The sequence below is a fragment of the Numida meleagris genome, chromosome 6, assembly GCF_002078875.1.
Source record: "Numida meleagris isolate 19003 breed g44 Domestic line chromosome 6, NumMel1.0, whole genome shotgun sequence".
Taxonomy (NCBI): Eukaryota; Metazoa; Chordata; class Aves; order Galliformes; family Numididae; genus Numida; species Numida meleagris.
The window spans coordinates 12,893,487-12,912,613 of record NC_034414.1 but is presented as its reverse complement, the minus strand read 5'-3'; the positions used below and the strand labels follow the sequence as shown (position 1 = coordinate 12,912,613).

General features: G+C 41.8%; 1 protein-coding gene across 14 annotated transcripts in view; it reads left to right on the top strand.

Moving 5' to 3' along the window:
- Positions 432 to 19,127, top strand: part of PTPN5 (protein tyrosine phosphatase, non-receptor type 5) — a 92,221-nt gene continuing 73,525 nt past the window's right edge. For 3 of the 14 annotated variants that reach the window (XR_002440192.1, XR_002440193.1, XR_002440194.1), the window contains exons 1-2: positions 4,020 to 4,189; positions 7,611 to 7,752. The gene's annotated coding sequence lies outside the window, so the exon portion shown is untranslated. Of the gene's footprint in view, positions 3,456 to 4,018; positions 4,190 to 4,228; positions 4,549 to 4,610; positions 4,901 to 7,610; positions 7,753 to 12,033; positions 12,129 to 19,127 lie in introns of those variants that run through there. The other 11 variants (XR_002440191.1, XR_002440190.1, XM_021401450.1 and 8 more) reach the window with 8 other exon arrangements.

Genomic DNA, 19,127 nt, shown 5'->3' with positions numbered 1-19,127 from the left:
TGGAGGAAAGACTCAGTCAGCCCTGGGAGCACAGGTGAAGGCAATTCACTGTGTGACCAGAAGGGGGTAGAGCCAGGCCCCACCTCTCTTAGGGCTGATTGCCACTGAGGAAGGGTCTATTTATAGAGATCCCTCCCTAGGGGAGCTTTTTCCTACAAACCTAGTATCTTCTGATATAGGTAAGTGATCTTCTTCCTTTCCTTTGTAGCACATTTATATTGTGCTGGTCCTTTTACCTCTTTTATAACACTACTTTCCCTCACATTGTTCTTTCTAATTGCTATATACAGTCACTATATTTTCTTTTACTTGTCTGGGAATTGCTTTCAGGTGAATTTCTTTCACAAGTTTTTTTAAGGGTAGATGTAGGGCTGACCAACCTGCAGTTCCCCAAATCTTCCTCCTTGTCCTCTTTTTAACATGTACATCACATTTATCTTTCTCCAGGAGTCTCTTCTAGTTGCCATAGTGTTTCAAAGACAGGGAACAACTTTGTACTGACATAAGCCACTACCTTAGCATTCTCAGATGCATCTTGTCTGGATCCATGAACACCTATCTACTTCTTATACAAAAATATACTTAGAGAAAATACAACAGACCTAGTAGGACACAGTCCAAAATATTCTTAACTATGAATGCTATGCTTCAGTATTTTTGGAGTAACTTCTTATGGGGAAAAAAAGCCTTCCATGACCAAAGAACCTGATCTTGATAGTTTAAGAAGAGGATGCTTGGCCATAGTAAGTTCATCTCCTCCACTTCTTTGTTGCTTCACCTCAGGATGGAACAAAGATGGGTAGACATAGCCTGAGTTTTAAGCCAAATATGAGTTGTCCCTAATACAATTTAAGAAGGTCTTTTGTAAGACCTTGTATACCTGATGCAGAACTACTGAGCTGAGATGAAAATATTTCTTTCATCAATGCACAATGAACTTCAGCATCTTTCTTTGTCATTTCTAGTTGAGATGAGATCTGTTTATAAGACATATGCTGATGATCCCATGAGAGGGAAAAGTAGAAGCCTGCCAAGTTCCACTAGATGCTTGCCACTGGAAGCAGGACTAATGTTTCCTTAAACTTGCAAAGTAAAAGAAAATGGATGCAACCCAAACTTATCAACATGGTCAGATAAATGCAGCCTGCTTTGCTATTTTGAAAGAAATGAGCCCTTTGGGAGAGGAAACCAGAATTGTTGCATTATTTATGAGGAATTACTTTCTCCCTAGACAGTGAAGGTCCACTGGGAACTGTGTTATTGTATGTGATACATTGTCAGTGGGACTCTGTTTCCCTTTTTTAAAATGAACAGCTGAGAGTGGCAAAAGGAAACATGAGAGCTGCAGGTGAAAAGCTCATTACTCTTCTGAGGGCATTACCATGGCATTTGGAGAAGGTTTTTGTGGAACAAAGCAGTTCCTCCTCTCTCAACCACAGATCCTGGGGAACAAAACCACAAAGATCAGTGTCTGTGATTCTACTATGCTTGCTCTTGACTCTAAGGAAAACTGGGCTGGTGTTAAGTCATGGTTGCTAGCACAGGTCAGCTGTCTAGCTGAATGTGAAACATAGGTAAAGGAATCCATCTCACCACTGCAAAATGCAGGTAATACCTTTGCCTTAGTGTGTTTATCTTGTCATAAAACTAAAACTTGCACTGAGTTTACATCTGTAAGGTTGATTTGCATTTATCAACATGAGGTTAAAAGAAATCTCCCTTATGGCTCAGCACTATACCTGACCCCAAAGGTTGGCCCCTTTTCTTCTGAAATTTGACGAAAAATAGCTGGCTGATCACAACATCCTCTGTAGCAAGCAGTTGGCAGACTACAGGGAACCTAAATTTGGCTATTCAAAATTATTTGGGTCTTGCTACCCCACAACTATTCACTGCTGCTGGCCGATCCTGCAGAGCTGCTGTGCACCCCATGGCAGTGAGTGGCAAACAGCTGGCACAGTAGCTTGGAGTATTTGGGAATGAGGAGAGTTAAATCCCTGTTCCGCAGGAGTCTCTCTGAGCCACTGAGTTTTGGAAGGAGAGAGCATATCAAGCTAGTCCAGCAGTAACAGATAAGTCCAGTTTTGCCTCTTACATCAAACTCTGATTCACCCTGCACTGATACTGACTTGCAATACTCTCTTAATTGGGAAAATCACTGGGATAGTACTCAGTGCCAGAATTCTGGGTCATAAAGTCATTCTCTGACTCAGAAGAAGGTTTACAACAGCTGTGGCAGTGGTACATGCTGTAGGTGAGTCATGTTGGACTATTAGCATGAAGAGAAGAGCCTCGTAAAATAGAAACAAATACATACAGAGTTGCACTGACCCATCTAAATTATAATCTTACCATTGTTATTCTGCAGCAAAGAACTTGAAAATGTTTCATTATGCACTCAGTTTTCAGGAATGCAGCATATAAAAAAAATTACTGAGACAATAATCATAGGAGTCCCAAATGGATTTTAAATTCAGAGGGTAAAATTTGGGCTGAAATAAACACTCTGGCAGGTATTGAATTTGTGGAGGCATACTGATGTGAGGCAGCTCAGAACTGGAGTCTGGATTCGTGGGACAAATGCTAGTGTTTATGGATTGTGTAACAGATGCATGTCAAGTGCAGAGTGCAACAACATATCTAATGGCATGTAACAAAATAGTGAATATTCAGGAGGAGAAATTCGATTTAAGTGGTAGGAGAGATTTACATTGAGAAACACTATTTGCTTTTCCAGCAAAGGATTCCAGTGAATAAAATTACTGAGGAAACACATGAAATGCTAAGCAACTTAAATCAATGTCTGACCTTCAGCGAGTGGGCGCTGAGGTAGTTTCACTGCCTCAGTGGGCCCCCATTATCTGCATGCTGAACCCTGTGATGAACCACCTTCAGAAAGCTTGTGCCACAAACCAGTGCCATCAGTATGGAGTATGTGGAAAATGGTGCTCTCCAGCCACAGGTTGAGATGTATGGGCTTAACGAGTTATAAGCTTTTAAGGGATGGCCGATCTGAGGACCAACACTGTGACATGGCTGTCCCATAGCACAATGTTATCACTGGAAAAACCAAGGGAACGTACACCTTTGAGCTCCTTTCCTCCTGATCGCATCAGAATGAGTTTCCTCACCCGGGCACCAGGTGCTGGGTTTTTGTTGGTGTGAAACAGGCTGCCTTCCGTCAGCAAAGCGCGTTCATCGATGTGGAATGGGCCGCTGCGCCTCCACCTAAGCCTCGGTCCGCCCGTGCTGAGGGCCGCCTGCCCGCTCCCGGCGGGCGGTTTCCCGCCCAAACGCGGGTGGCGGGAGCGGCCACCTCAGCTGCAACGCTCGCGGCGAGCCGCGGCGTCCGGAGGATGCTACCGCCCTTCCCTCGGCGACGCGCACGGGGCAGCAACAAGCGCCCGAGGACTGCACGGCGTCTGCACCCGGGCCGCATCCGCGAGGCATTTAGCGTAGGTGGCGGGCAGCGGGGGACGGGACCGGCCGCGGGGCTTCGCTGCGGCAGCGCCGGCTTTCCCCCGGCCGCCGCTTTCATTCATGCTTTCACCTTCGCCATCTCCCTCTCTCCGAGCGAGGGGAAACAGGAGTGCGCGTGGGCGGCCGCCGAGCGGCTCGCTGTCAGTCAGCCGCCGCGCTGCAAAGAAGGCGAGCGAGGGAGAAGGAGGGGACCAGCTTTCCCCGGGAAGGGGGCGGCTGTCGTCGCCGCCTCTGCCTGCCGGCCCCGCGGCTCTTCCCGGGGGGCGTCTGCAGAGCCGGGAGCGGGGAGCGGATCCCGCGCCGCAGAGCCACCCGGGTAGGGGAGCGGCGGGCGGCTCCTCGCCCGCGATCGGCACCTGCCCCCCCCTTTCCCCCCCCCGCTCCTGTCTGGCGGAGGGGTCCGCGCCGCCGGCGGCGCGCGCGTGTGTACGTGTGTCTGCCGGGGGCCGCGGGGGCGCTCCGCAGCCGCCGTGCGAGGGGGCGCTGCTGCCAGGAGAGGCGCGAGGCGAGTTGTGACGGCTGCAACGGCCGTAGCGGCTCCGGGCGGGCGCTGAGGAGTGGGCGCGGTGCGCTGCGGGGCCGGGGTGCGCCGCGTGTCGAGGGCCGCCGAACCCGCCCAGCTGCAGCGAGCGGCTCTGCCTTTGTGCTTCCTCCGCACCTGAGGTGCGAGGCCGGGAGGGGCGGCGGAGCCTGGAGCCGGGGAGGGGAGGTAAGGCTGCGCCGCGCCGCGGCGGGCCGGGCGGCGGTGCCTGGAGCCGCGCTTCTCGTCTCGTCCTGCCTCACGGGCGGAGGTGCGGCAGCCCGGCCCCCCGGGAAGGACGGGACGAGGAGAGGTGCAGCCTCACCGCAGCCGGAGGGTGGGCGGGGGGCCGCGGGCGGGGCTCGCAGCGCGCCTTCCTCTGGGCTCGCTCGGGAAGGAGCGGGCAGTTCGCGGAGGCTGCTCTCGAAGCGGGCGCAGCCGCTAGTTCGCCACGGCCCGATGTCAGCAACAGCTGCGCGGGGCTCTCCTGAACGCCGCCGCCCGTGAGCCGCGCTGGCGGCTGTAGGTGGCGGCGCGGGGCTGGCGCGGTAGGTAACGAAGCGCGGGGCCGCCGGCTGCTGCTGCAACGGGAGGCGGCTTCGCGTGCGCCCTGGGAGCTTGTTTGCGACTAACAGCTGCTTCTCGGACCTTGATTGGCCAGTGCTTGCAGCCGAGGGTTGGGTTGAGTGCTGGTGGCTTAGAGATTGAAGCGAAGTGCGGCCGTGTTGCCCTCTGCTCTGACATCATAAGCGTTGTATATACTGAAGGAGCAATTTGGGGTTTGATTTCTTATCAAGCAGCTTGAGATGATTTTTACTGCGTGTGTCCTATAGCTAATGGATAGCGTTGAGATCCTGCGTTGATCCAGAGCTCACCCTGATTGCAGCGCAAGTTTTATACGTAAGAGTGCAGGATTTTACTGTGTATAATATCTGAAGTAAGAGAGATTACTTTGTTTTTCCTACACTTGATTCTCAATTTGTTCCTTTGGAGGGGCACTTTTGTCAGCGTTCTCATTGATATATTTGAATTATGGTTGTATATTTAAAGCTGAGGATTATTCGAGGACTCAATGCCTTCCCAATCAGATCAGGAAAAATTTAGCCAGTTGACACAAATGTGAATGAAATGGATCCAAGAACTCTTGGCTTATGTTTGTATATGATGAATCCCGGGGATTTTTAGTAGGCATGTGCAGGAAGGTAAATGCATCGCGTTCACTTGTATAATTCATTTTGCTGTAATTGAACGGACATCATGCTTCGTAGTATTTTGGTGGGTTTTTGTGTGGATTTCTTTAACTTCTCATTCAGCCTTACAGTTATGGTTTAAGGGCTGGGCTTTAAAATGTTTTTCGCTATGGTGTAGAGAGTTGCCAACTGGATGTCATGCTTGTAAAACTAGAACAAGAGCCTCTAAATAGCAAGACCATCAATTTAGTGCGATAAATATAGAATACACAACAGAAACGTGAATTTGAGTGATTATAGGATGTATCTTCTAATATGAATGTACAGAGCAGGAGAGCAAATAAATGCATTTGGCTTTTATGTACCTAAACTTCTTTGAAATGGAAGAGATTTTTTCCATCTTTTTCATTATGACATGCAGTTAGTTTGGGAAGAATGTTTATTTGCTTTGGCTTTGTTTGCTCATGGAAAAAAAAAAAAGGCAGGAGGGAAAGAGGAGTTGCTTAGCATTTGTGTATTTGGTTGCTGGTTTTTTTGGTGGTGGTTGCAGTTTGTGTTGTTTTCCTGGGATCTCCCAATTCCATTATGTAGCAGAATGTTTTTCACTATGTGGAAAGGCAGATGCTGCTGCAGCAGGGGCAATTACACTGACTTGCATCATAGGAAGGGGTGGGAAAAAAATCCCTTGACTCCTTCTATCTCTGCATAAGACATCAGTCAAATATAGAGATTTAAGTCCCTCAAGTAGTTAGATTGTTGGAAGCAAGGTTTTAGTTTTGTGGTGTCTGCTCTATTTAGGGCTTGTTAACAGAAGAGATTAGATACGCAGGGCAGTTAAGTTCATTTAAGAAAGGAAGTGAAGCTAATGCACAAGTTAAAAGAAATTTCTCTTTGCAGAATAAGGTCAGTTAATTTGTCACATCCTATGCTACAGGTAAAACCAAGTAGGTAGAATCCTTTAAGTTGCCCACAAATATTGCCAAGAGGTGATTTTCTCAGGTTTTGGTGACTGTTAGTTGCTTAAGCAAATTGCTTGGACCTGTGTGGTGCTGAGCCAAAAAGAAGAGGCATACGTAGAGTCTTACAGCCCATAGGCTTTCACAGAAGACGTTTCTGATTGGTATCTTTCTTTCTTTCTTTTTTTTTTTTTTTTTAATATTCACAATGAAATCTCATCTCTGCTGAAATCACTGAGAACTTTTTTTGTTGCAATTCTTACTGGGTTAGCTTCTTTTCCTGCGTAGACCACAGTCAAGTATGACTGATGTGGCCGTAGGGTCAATTTATGATGGGGTGTAGATTCTGAGTTTAAGCTGATGCAATAAAGAATTTATTTCTAGCTTTTGAATATAACATGTTTCTACTTAAGAGGATATCTGAGACTCCTTGCGAATAAAACATGCAAGTGAAAGTTATGAACTGAAGAGCTGACTTGTGTTATCTTTTAGCAAAGCAAGGCCAGAGGAGATAGTGAGTACTTCCTTCAGGCTCCGCTTTTATAATGGTTTGATAAATAAGTTCAATCTAACAGCAGGAAGAGATTCAAAATATCAAAAAGTGAAGCAAAAAAAGGCTTTTCCCTTACCTTTGAGATATTTGGTCATCTGTTTCTTGTCAGGCAGCAGGCACGTGGCAGGGTCCTTATACGTGTAGCAAGTGAGCCATGATATGCAGGGAAGACAATGGTCTCTAATGTCTCTGGAACACAACAAGATTCTTTATCCTACTGTGGAGCTCAGGCAGTTTTTTGGCTCTTCACGCTATTTTAATGGCTTAGAACCAATCTGACTAGTTAGATGCTATGTTTTACTACTGTTCCTGTCAGTAGAATTGTTAGTGCAACCTTCAGCATTTTTATAACTAAGCTGACATGTGGATGCTGCTGCATGTATTAACAGTAATTCTTGGTTTTGACACCGTTTCATCCTTCAGGTATAAATAACTCACTTGCATTAAAGGGAGACAGTGATCCTCATTATAGAGCATCAGATAAATATCTTCCAACAAACAGTGCTGTATAATAAGGCTGTTTAGACCTTTTTCCTACAAATATTGTATATGATGCTGGATTTACACAGCAAGGAGTAGTAGAAGTGCTAATCAAATGTAATACATTTTATGTGCATTAATTTGTATCGGTTGTTACCTATTTTCATAATCCTTTGTACAAAGCTGATACTTCAGGTAGGCCAGGGGTTCAGATAGGCTTCGAAATCTTCAGTGAAAGGTTACTGATAGTTGCTAAGTGCAGACATCCCAGTAGTTTTGCCCACAGTGACACTGCTGAGGTCTGTATGTATAAACTATGACAAAGCTAGAGTTAATTCACCATTTTCTTAAGTTACTTTGTTTTCTTGAATTAAAATGTTTGAATAATTTATATCTCACTAAAATTGTTCTTTTGCTCACTCTGTCCACAGATCATGTTTCATTAAAAGTGCTGACGAGCACCCAGAACTCTAAAGACAGCGGTTTTGTGCAAGATAAGAATGTTCCTTAAAGAAGCTGACGGAGGATAGAGCGCTGACAGCGTAAGATGGCACCGTAGTATAGTCTGAAATTGTAAGTCTTGAAAAAGACTAAATGTCTTTAATTTTATGAGAAATTTTTGCACTCGGGAAACGTAATTGTGGGTTACAGTCTGCTTTCTGGACCTATGCAGATGGGTTTGTTTCTTTTTGGATATGCTAATATGACTATGAACCAGCTAGGTTTTCCTTGGTGGGTCAGATACTCTCTCAACGCAGGTGTGAACTGAGTCTCTTTCCAGGAGAGGAAGTAGAGTTGATTCATCCTGTTGAGCCTGAGATCCACACCCATCATTTTTCAACTACTTTGTTTCTAGAACTGCTAGGAAATCTAGGAAATAGCTGATGTAAACTTTACGACATGACTGAATCTATTAAAGGAGTCTCCATTTCTGAAACTCTGTATTCCTAATGAACTGGTTTGCAGAATGAATTCCTAATGAACTTACTTGCGAAATGCTGTTTGGAACCTGCATGAAACATACAAAATATTTCCTGTGAATTTTCCGAAGCTTTGCATAGTCTTTTGGTATGACTGAGACTTTTTGCAGTATAGGTATCTGTCATTAAGGAACAGGTGAAGTCAGGAAGCTAGAATACTGACAATGCATATTACACTTTAAATACATTGCATGGTTGCGCTACAGTATTAAATACAAAAATAACACTGTGCTTCTCGGATATGTGATAGATAACTAAAACTGGGGAGGAAAATCAATATTAATAGATATTTTCCTGGGAACTACAAGTCCAACAAACTTAGGTTTTTTCCATTTCAGAGAGTGGAAGAATCACATCTCAGGCTTCTATTTACTTTTACCTTCATCACAGTTCTTTTAAGAAACAGTAAATGCAATAAGCAATCTTGCAGAGTGTGTTTCTATTTATAAGTAGGCAGAGAGCAAATCCTGTCATTTATTCTTATGTGACCCTGAGAGATGCAGGAAATAAATGTTTTTGTTGAGAAATTGAGAACTAATTTACGTATGGAAATTTACTAACATCAGTGTACCAAGCTTATTTGCTCTACATGCACACCTTTCTACAGAACAAGATGTAGAAGACGAAATAATAACAATTAATCTTCTAGTAGTTACCACGCATAAACTCTTAGACATAATTTGTAGTATAGCCATGTATTGTTGTAGAAGTTGGGAAAATTGCATCTAAACCTGGAGGAGGGGGAAAAAGGCAAACAAAACTAATGCAAGATGAATTGTAACAAAAGCATGAAAATCCTCAAAGCACGTATGCTTTGGTAAAGGTAGATATTTTTATCTGTAAAACCTATGTATGAAGGTTTACACTGGTTTTACAGATGGTTAAATGTATCTTATTATCCACTCCTTTTTTTGTACTGTATCTATGTATGGTGAATAATGGTAGAACAGTAGTTTTACAGCTGTTTGTTCAGGTAATGATGCATTTGTTACTAATAGTGAAGAACCGGGGAATTCATTACTTGTTGAAATGCATATTTATTGAATTAGAAACCAGTCTGTCTATCTAGATCCTGCAAGTTCTCTGTATGCCTTTTCAAGGAGTACAGCTGAAGATAATGTCTGTGATGTGTCATTAAGAACTAGATACTGAAAAACTGATGCTGAAGTACCACTAGTCTCTGATCTTAAGTCAGTAAAGTGTAAAATTGCTTAAAATAAATGGTAAAGGAGCAAGACATGGGACGTTCCAGGCCATTGATGCCTGCTAAGTAACAGGATGCTTGAAGGAAATTGTCCTTCCAAAACTTTTTAGAAGATTTGAAGGTGTTTTTGGGAAATACCAGCAAGTATTTTAGATTTTCTTTGTAATGCATATGTTGTAAACAATGGTTTTTTTTGTTTGTTTTGGTTTTTTGTTTTTTTTTTTTTTGTATCAAGCTCGGAAGTATTTGTCATTAGAGTATGTGCACTGTGGGACCAGTGAGATCATGGCAAAAGCAAGTCAAAAAGTATTACAACAAATTTAATGTTGGCCTGTGAATAAAAACGTACTCTAAAGTTGTGACAGAAGTTAAAAATGTTATAGAAAGCAATGTCTTTTGTCAAGGGGATGTCATTTGGATTCTTTTGATTACCTTTAATTACTTCCTCTGTACTTCCTTTGGGATCACTATTTTTTTTTCTCCATAACTTACCCGTATTGTTTCGGGCATTCTTAGAAGCAGGGACTTGAAACTTTGCACCCAAAAAGACTCAGTTAAATCTTGCAGGACCATTTGTGTTTACTAACAGTAAATTTGTGCATACTTTGTTTTATATTGAAACAGAGGCATGCTTCTTAATAGAGAGTTTAATTGTGTACCTACTGTTTAATGTACATGTCAGTTACTCCAAAAATAATGCCTCCTATTTATTTCCGTGGAAACTACAGCAGCCACAAGGAGCACAATAACACTATAGTTTACTTATCTCCTAATTAGTGGGAACAACTGAAATGAATTCAGATAGTGAAATCATTTGGATGAACGCATACCTCACTTCGAGGAGAGGGTGAAGACAAATGGAATGTTTTATCTTATTGTTCCTACGTATCTCCCAATCCGTGTGTTGGGTTCCTTCCACTGGCCTTTAGTCACGCAGATGTCTGTTAGCAGGCCAGTGAGTCCTAGAGTTTAGTACTGCTGATTCTTACCCAAGGTATATTCCACAGCTTGTAGGCTGACTGCAGCAAAGCAAGTGGAGATAGAAAAGGATCTTCACTTTCAGTTTTGTCTTTCTCTCTGGAGGCCATGCTCCAGATAAAAACCCCCACACAACAAACTAAAACCAAACACGAACAGTGCTATTGAATTCATAGCATTCCTCACAGCCAGATACTTCCTTCTCCGTAAGACATCAGTTTCCCTCTTCTCAAGGTAGGTCTCAAAGTAGAGATTTACTTCTCTGAGGAGACTGATCTTGCACATCATTTTCTTGTTTGTCTTTAGATACTGAAACATTTCACACTTCTTAGTAGTACAGCAGAACTATTCACATGTCTGAGTCTCTGAAGGCTGAGCTTGAAGTTGCCTTTTCTAGTCCAGAGCATCCGTGTGGTTCTGTGTCAGTGACTGGAGTCTGACCTAATTTTGTCCAAGGAGGAGATATTTTGTCTTAAGTGGGTTTCCTGAAGAGGTAAATCTCTTTTTTTCTTTTTTTTTTTCTTTCTTTCTTTTTATTTTTTTAAACCATTCTTCATCTCTCATTTAACACTGATGTTACACATGCTTACAGTCAGTCAGCTGGCAGGACAGAGCATTTTTATTGGTCTCCGTAAGGTGATTCTGTGAATACAAAACATAACTTGACAGGAGCCATAACCAATCCATTTTACACCATTACAATTCTAACTAGTGCTATTAGCAACTTGAGTATCACAGTTATTTCCCCCTCATGTTGGAACCAGTAAGCCTTGCAAGGTATTATAAACCAATACATATGGAAATTCAGAACATGTCTTTTATTAGAGAATTATCTCTCCTTCACACACAGGTCTCTTCTAGAGACTTAATAACCCTTTAATGCCAAGCTAGCTGCATCTGGTGTTTTAAAACTTTGACTTGTGGTTGGTAATTTGCCTTGTGTGCAGTGAAGGCATAGGCAAACCACCGGAGTACTGGTGGCTTTTAAATGTTACCAGACTCAGCAGAGACCAGGATTACAGGAATGGCTTTGGCTACAGATACCAGGCTATTCCTAATGAAATGTTTTGCCCTCCTCAACTGAGACATTTGTGGATTATTTATAGGAAGCTGCACTGGAAATCCTTGATTCCCGAGGCTGTCATTACCACTACATTTTAATTGTGATTTTTTTTCAGTTCAAGTTTACTATAACATGAAATTCAGTTGCTTGTATACAAGCCTATCCATTTTGCTGCTTTCAAAATGAGGCTTTATTGCCTTTTTCCTTAATTCTGCACTCCAGAAAATAGCAATCTTAGCAGTTTCTACCCTGAGACAAACATTTACATTTTTCCCTACCGATAGTTGCCGCTCCTCTTCAGTGGGAGAACATGTTCTGTTTGTAACACCTGCAGTATCAGCAGTCTCTAATGGCATGTTAGAGTTTGTGAGTGCAATGTTTTGTTAAGATGCAATGGGCTTTTTTGGGAATCGTTGCTGAAAAAGTAAGCTAAGGATTTTGCATGGTTGGGGTCTTTGTTCTGAACTGTATCTTGCAGATGCTATAAATAGGTATTTTTATCATAGATGATGTGGCAGAAATGCTAAGTCACGGCTTGAACCAGTGATTGAGCACCTGGTGGGAAGGCAGGGCCAACCCAGAGGAGCTCAGGTGCATGCAGTGTGCCTGAGTGACTGGCAGGAGTGGAGCCAGGATCCACGTCTTCCCAGACCTCATTTAAGGGTTGGCAGTGGAGGCAAGGTTATCTTGCTGGAGATCTCTGCGTACCTCTGGCTTTCCAAGGGTAAGCAGCTTCTTTCCTTTGATTCTGTGCCCATGGTTGTTATGTTTGAGCAAATCCTCACTTTCTCCAGCCTAGGACCTTCCTGCTCTGCTGTTATTGCTGAGCTTTCCGTTGCATTACAGATGACTTGCGGTCAGTAAAAGCAGATAATTCCAGTTGCTATTTTCTTTCTCTTTTTGCCACTTCAGTGGCAGGTGATACTTTGCAACCAAAAACATTATAAACTTATTTAAGGATGTGAGATAAGGGGAAGGCTGCGTTGGAGTATTATAGCTAAACAGATAATACATAGTTTTTTTAGTATAATAGTGGATTATACAGCTTTGGATACATCTGGAAGACAGGATTCAAAAAGCTGAGGTGTGTTAAAAGGACAGCAGTAACAAACTTTTTTTTTTTTTTGGCGGGCAGAAGCTTGCTTAATTTCAGTCTTGAAGAGAAGCTGTATTTTGTAGCCACGTTCCCGTGTGGGTGGGTGGTCATAAGTGTACGATAAGAGGATAGGGAGAGGAGAGGTTGAGAAAAGTACTGAGGACCAACGCAGTTCATTGAATCTGCTCACTTCTACCAGCTGGTCTCTGAAAATTGATTTGTCACAGTCAGTCCATGGATTATAAGTTGACAGATGTCACGCAGCAGTCACAGCAACACACAAGCACTAGAAACTTTTTCCATGTAGCCACTTGGGAAAGTTAGTCTTACAGTTCTGCTCTTGAGTAGCTGCCTGCTCAGAAGGTAAGTATCTAAGCTAGCCTCGATGCGTTCCCTTTGTTTCCCAGTCATTCATGATGGTCAGCATCTCAGTAGTATTTTGGGTACAGGTGCACGATCATGTAAAATGAACGATAAACAAGGCAAATTCCCGCAGGCTTGCTAATGGACATGAGAGTCCTCACTGTGTTGAAATTTTATTTTTTTTCCACTCTTGCAAGATTTAGGCCATGTTTTTTAGGTAAGGACGTTTAGAAGAAGCCTGCCACCTTGGTCAACCTCTCTGAGAGAGCGGTGGTCAGAGATATTACTTAAGGTGTTCCCTTGGACAGATGATACTGCTTTTGAATTTATTGTTCATTCACTTACCTGTTTTCTGGTAGTTTGTATTTTTTTAACATACCTGTAAATAAACTTTTTTTTCCCTGGCATAATCCAAAGACTCTTGGAAAAGAATTCATTTTTATTTTCAGTCAGACAGTACATTTTTCTGAAGGTTCTACTGAGTCCTTTTAAGAACAGAGACTTGCTGCTTCCTTCCTTTACCGTGACGTGTTGAGTACAGCTACATTTATTTATTTCCTTTCACAAAACATCTTCTATTGAGTACTCCAAGAGCATGTGTTCCAATGTTTGCCATCTAAGTAATGGTGCATATTACCAGTGTGGAGCTTGGCTGTATCTGTCTCTGTCAGGAGCAAAATCTTCCCTGCTAGTACCGATCACAGCCATCATTCCATTACTCTGACCAAAGCATTTGCTCCTTAAGTTTGAGAACAGCAAACCAGAGAGGTGGAATAACTTAATTGGTTTGTTTCGGTTCTCTTCTAAATATGGTAATCAGAGCTTGAAAACATTCATAAGATAAAATGTTGGCACAGACATGATCATTTCTGTGAAACTGAGGATGTGACTACTTTGTTATGAAAATGTTAGGAGCTTCGTGAATTATTGCAACAAATCCTGTGACTGAAAAGCATGTAATGGATACTTTTTCCTGCTCGTGATTGTTTCAGTGCTTCATTTAGAATGACCACATGATTAAAATAGTTAACACTTCTTTAAGTTATAGAGGGAGACATATAATACTTGACTTGCGCTGATACACGAGAAGAGTTGGGTGCCAGATGCTTTGTGTATTTTAGCCTATTATTTATTGTCTTAAACCATGCTTCCAGACCTTTAAGAGCTCTATTCTTTGTGTAAGTTTATTGGAGGCATGTGTAATGTTTTATAACATCTCTGGGTCCTTGATTGCGTAATTTTCAACTGAAGCGGGCGCTGCTGTTGTTGGCTTTCATTTATTTTGAACATAAAACATCATGTAAAGCAGCGTATGTTCTGAACTTTTTAGGAAAAAAAGAGAAATCATTGTTCTCTTGAATTTCCTGTATGCTCTCAGGCACCATGGACCCTCAAACTCCTGGTTGGAAACAATATAGTAGAAAACTGTAGTAGAGCTTGCTGCTGAATATAGTGCTGGCTGTTTGCCATAGTTCTGCATGTTGTCAGTGGGCAGCAGATCACAAATGGAGGCTCACGGCTGTACAGTTTTGTAGCAATGCTAGATAATGAGAGAACCAGCAATTAAGCAGCAATATTTTATCTGCAGCATATTCTGTGCAGCTCAGAGCATCAGTTTTCAGTCTGTTATCCTTGAATGGATAACATTACATTATATTTGTATGCATTAGATTAAACTGAGAACTGATGCTTTGTGTTAATCCTGGGTATGACTTCAACATTACATAAATGTGCTTTAACACCAAAATGGTCAGTGGTGCGATACTGGTTCAGGAATAGTGCTGGAGTGCTGAGACAGTTACCTGTGTACCCAGGGTTTTGAAAAGGTTCTTTTCTGCTTGGCAAGTTGTCTTAAATATCAGGTCCCGATAACGCTATCTGTGGCTTTAGCGTGCTTTGTCACAGCCTACTGGTGCAGATTTATCTGGTGGCCTGGGATTTGTAAAGCTGTACCTGTGAGATTGCTTATGGCACTGGGAAGAGTTGTCATTTGGGAACTTGCTTTATGAAGGTACCCTGCTTACCCTCTGGGTTATTGATATTGAACTGAAGTAGAAATTAAGAGCAGATCTCCAAGCTGACTTCTTGTCCTTAAAACTAGGTATTTTTTCCAGCAGACTGTAGAGTCACCTAGCTGAGTCCGGGAAATTTTCTTCCTTAGTTTTTTCAAACAATACCAATCTCTGCTGCTTGGTGGATGGCTGTCACTCTTTCCATCTGGGTCTGTCCTTTCTTCTAGCTATGCTTTTCATTCTCTCACAGAGAGCTCAATAAGCTTCTGCCACAAAGGTTTCAAACCAAGGTGCCTTCTTAGTCCATCTCAGATTAGCAGTTTCTGTTCGATCCTGTCACAGGTATGAAGGTACTTGCTTTTTCCTGGAAGCTATATTATCATCTGTATCTGTAATATTTGAAGATGCATCACATTATCAATAAATCCAGTGAAGAGCTTAGCTGAGAGTGTTCTGTATTTAGCATAAAATCAATGGTAAGCGAGTGCCTCAGCAGAAAAAAAGTAGCCGAGCTAGGATGGGGAAAACCTATAATGAAGTTCAAAACCACTGGAGAACTAATTACCTGTATCAGATAAGGTAAATCAAAGGGGTTCAATGTGTGATGACCAAAAGATGAACGTGCCCCAGATAACTGAGAACAATGTGTAATGATGTGGTCTACCTAGATTGTGTAGAAATTATTGCATGCAACTTCTTCAAATACGTTGGTATTTTTTTCCTAGTCCTTAAGTGTTGCATTAACACAGTAGATGACATACCAACTAACCTGAATTTTTGGGAAAATGAGCTTTGGTGGTGGTTTTGTTTTGTTTTTTACAGCTTCTGAATTGAGGAAATACTGTGACTGAAATTAGGATCTGATTCTGTGGTTCTGTTGATCTCTTTAGTCCTTTTTTCTACATGTTTTGTGTTTGTCCTTAAGCAGGTTAGCAAGTTTCTCAATACCTGTGGAAGGGATAAGAACTTCCAGTAAGTTTAAAAAGTTGATAAGACTTCTAGAGCTTTAAATACCATAACAGTAATGGAAATTTGTAGAACTAAGTTGGGTTTGGGCCAAAAGAAAAAAAAATAGCTTTTGAGGAATGTTTGTGTTAAACTTTGTTTTTGTGACATTCAGTATCCTTGGGATGAAGTTTCTTAGAGGCTAGAATATTATTAGCAGAGAATGGGCTGTCTGGTATTGCCTTGTCAATACTGGGGGACTGAATGGGATGGAACCTGACATCTTGTTTATAAGGAACTTTATCATGAATTCAATTGAGCTGCAGTATATGTAAAAGAATCACCTGCTTCTGGTTTTTGTTCCTCTTTTGCAACTGAGTTGTATGGATGTCATCCTCTCTTAATTAGCAGGTCACAGTAGCTATTTAGAGTTATCTTCTTAAAGCCAGTATTGATCCATGAAACAGTTGCACCAATCCATCCAACTGCTTTTAGGTCAGTTCCTGAAATTTTGAACTTACCCTTTGTGCCTACCTGCTTGTGATTGTTATCTTTCATTTCTTCAGTTGCTGCATGATTTTAGTAACTGATATTCCTTAAGTTACCTAAGCTAGAGGTGACTAGTATTGAGATCCTTCTGACAAGTCAGGCTATTTAAAGCCTTTCTTGCTAGTCATAGTAATTTACATTATAATGGTCCCTTGTCCTAGAGAAGCATTTCTTTCCTCTTGTTCAAGATCTGGTCTCAGACCTTACCTCAGTATAAATTTTAAAGCTTCTCTGCTGTAGTAATCTCTTATACATCGTTTAGGAGATATTAACTGACAATAATTCTGAATGCTTAATGCAGTGGAGAATTTCTAAGCCTTTCACTCTCAGGCTATCTCTGTGCCACTGGTTGATGTGGGGAATACTTTTTGGGAAGCAACGGGATTGGAAGGCGAAAGAAGCAATTTCTTTTCAACGTCTTTCGTGTGCTGTGATGACACGAAAAGCAAGAGCTGAAAAATGCGAGACAGTGATTGGTATTTCTGCTCCCCTCTACACTTGCCAGACATTCACGTTTGAGGAATATGATGCAGCAGCAAAGTCCCTTGTTGTGAAATAGTTCCACGGAGAAGGGACTTGACATAAATGGTGTTGTTGACCACTGTTTCTCTGTGTATGCAATACAGTGTCTGTGGGTGTGTTGTCAAGTACTGAGCAGAAAAAGAAAAGTGAGAAATCAGGTCCGTGCTAGAGCTGGAGAGAATAAGCACTCCTTTAATTATATGAAGGTCATTATTTCCATGCAGTGTTTAGCATCTTCAAAAAAGCCTAGGTCCAAGAAGATCTAAGAGGAGTATCCCAAAATGAAGCTTAATTCCTCCTTGTGTTGAACTTGATGGCAGAAACGCATCACATTAAGGGAGGAAGACTGGACTTTGTATGATGGTGCTATGCAAACTGTAAAACATCAAGGTCTGTGCACTCTAGCATTGGTATTTTTCTGTCTGAAAGGATTGTGATACTCTGCTGTGGGGCAAAAGCTGTTACTCTGTTTTGAAATGAAGTAACCAGAGAGAAGAGAACAGTACTGGCAGCAGCTTCCTTCACTTTGGGTATTACATCTGTATATTCCTTAGAGAACTCATTAATTTTTAAGGCTGTGACAGCAGTAGCCTAACTGCATGCAGCAGTGATACACTGATAATTTGTGGTGCTGCATTCATTCTTTTGGGATAATTGGTTCTGCTCCCTTCGGTGATGTGTGGGCACCCCATGGCTGGGAGAATTCAACCTGAGAAGTAGGCTACTTAGCCTACAGGACTATATGATTTGACAAAGTAATCGATAATTGTCTGCTCTCTGATGGAAATACTTCTTAAGGTGAACTTTCTGTGCTAGCAACTCAGCCTGTTTATAGAAAAGAACTGTACAGTAAGATCCTGCTCATGACACTTTATGATGGGGAGATATCAATATGCAAAAGGCAAAGTTATGAGTTACAGTATGATTTCTATTCAGTAATCATGAGTCTGGATAAGTGCCTTGTGGCTCCTGTGGTGGAAGTGTCTGTCTGATCCATCCACACTGTAACATTGTCTAATGCTGCCTCTTCTCCTCAGTACTGTAACCCATTTCCAAGAACCAGAAGTCAGAGGCTCCAGTCAATGGGATTGGGAACTGTGGAGCTACAAATTCTATACTATATGGTTTCTAATCAAAGAAACAATCTGAAGAAACTATAAATATAAACATATAAACATCAAGGGGAGAGTAATGTTCTGTCCAATATGAAAGATATTCCATGCATAAAGCTCTTATATGTATTGTGTATTTTGTAATGTTTGGAAGTTAATTAATGTTTATCTTCCTGACCCTGAACTATAGATATAATCAGCCTATCGACAGAAGCAGAATCAAGCTCTGTAAATCAAGAACAGCAAGAAAAGTACAGGTGGAGCAGCTACATACTTATAGACCCATTGATTTAGATAGATATTTAGATGAAGGTAACCTGTCATTCTCTGGGGGATGCTAACCACTCACACTTCCCACTGAGATTAGAGTCAAGGGCATTTACCATCTCAAGGATTCAGCCTGCATCACACTCAATAAGTTTTGGGATTATTTTGCTAACATATAATTAGGGCTTTATAATGTAAATGGTGGCACAACCTTAACTAGCCTATTGCTAATGTGACGTTAATTAAGGGCACTCAAGGGTGCAGTATGATCCTTGGTGAGTTAGCATCCTAGACATTTAATGACAATTTGCAAATTGGTATGCAGTTTGGCTTGTAGTTTATCTCGTGATACTATCCAAAGGAAGTCTGATTCCCATAAGGTGAGACTGTGTTTTATTTTCTTTTCTTTGAAAGACATGAAAGTAAATGTGTACATATATATCTTTTGTATCATTCTGCTATATTTTAGGCAGAAGGATGAGTCAGCTGGGGAGATCCTGGAGATGCAGTCCAAATACAGATTGCTTTGTTTGTCTCCTCAGTGTCCAGTTAGTCTTCTAGAAATTAAGTAGGTTATTCATAATCAGCTCTCAGTAACCAGTCAAATTAGTACCTTGCATGTTGGTGAAGATCATTTAAGTTCAGAAAACACATCTTAGATTGAAAGAAAATCCTTGTTCTTTTTCTGCCCAGTAGTTTTATGCAAATGGAGATTAGCATTATAGGATGCTATAGAATTTACTTTATCTTTAGTACATTTGGAGGCTAGATTGTTTTACTTCTCAGAAAAATATTAGTTACTTTTATTTGTGGCATACTTCAGTACTCTGTACTTACGTGTTATCCTTGTAACATCT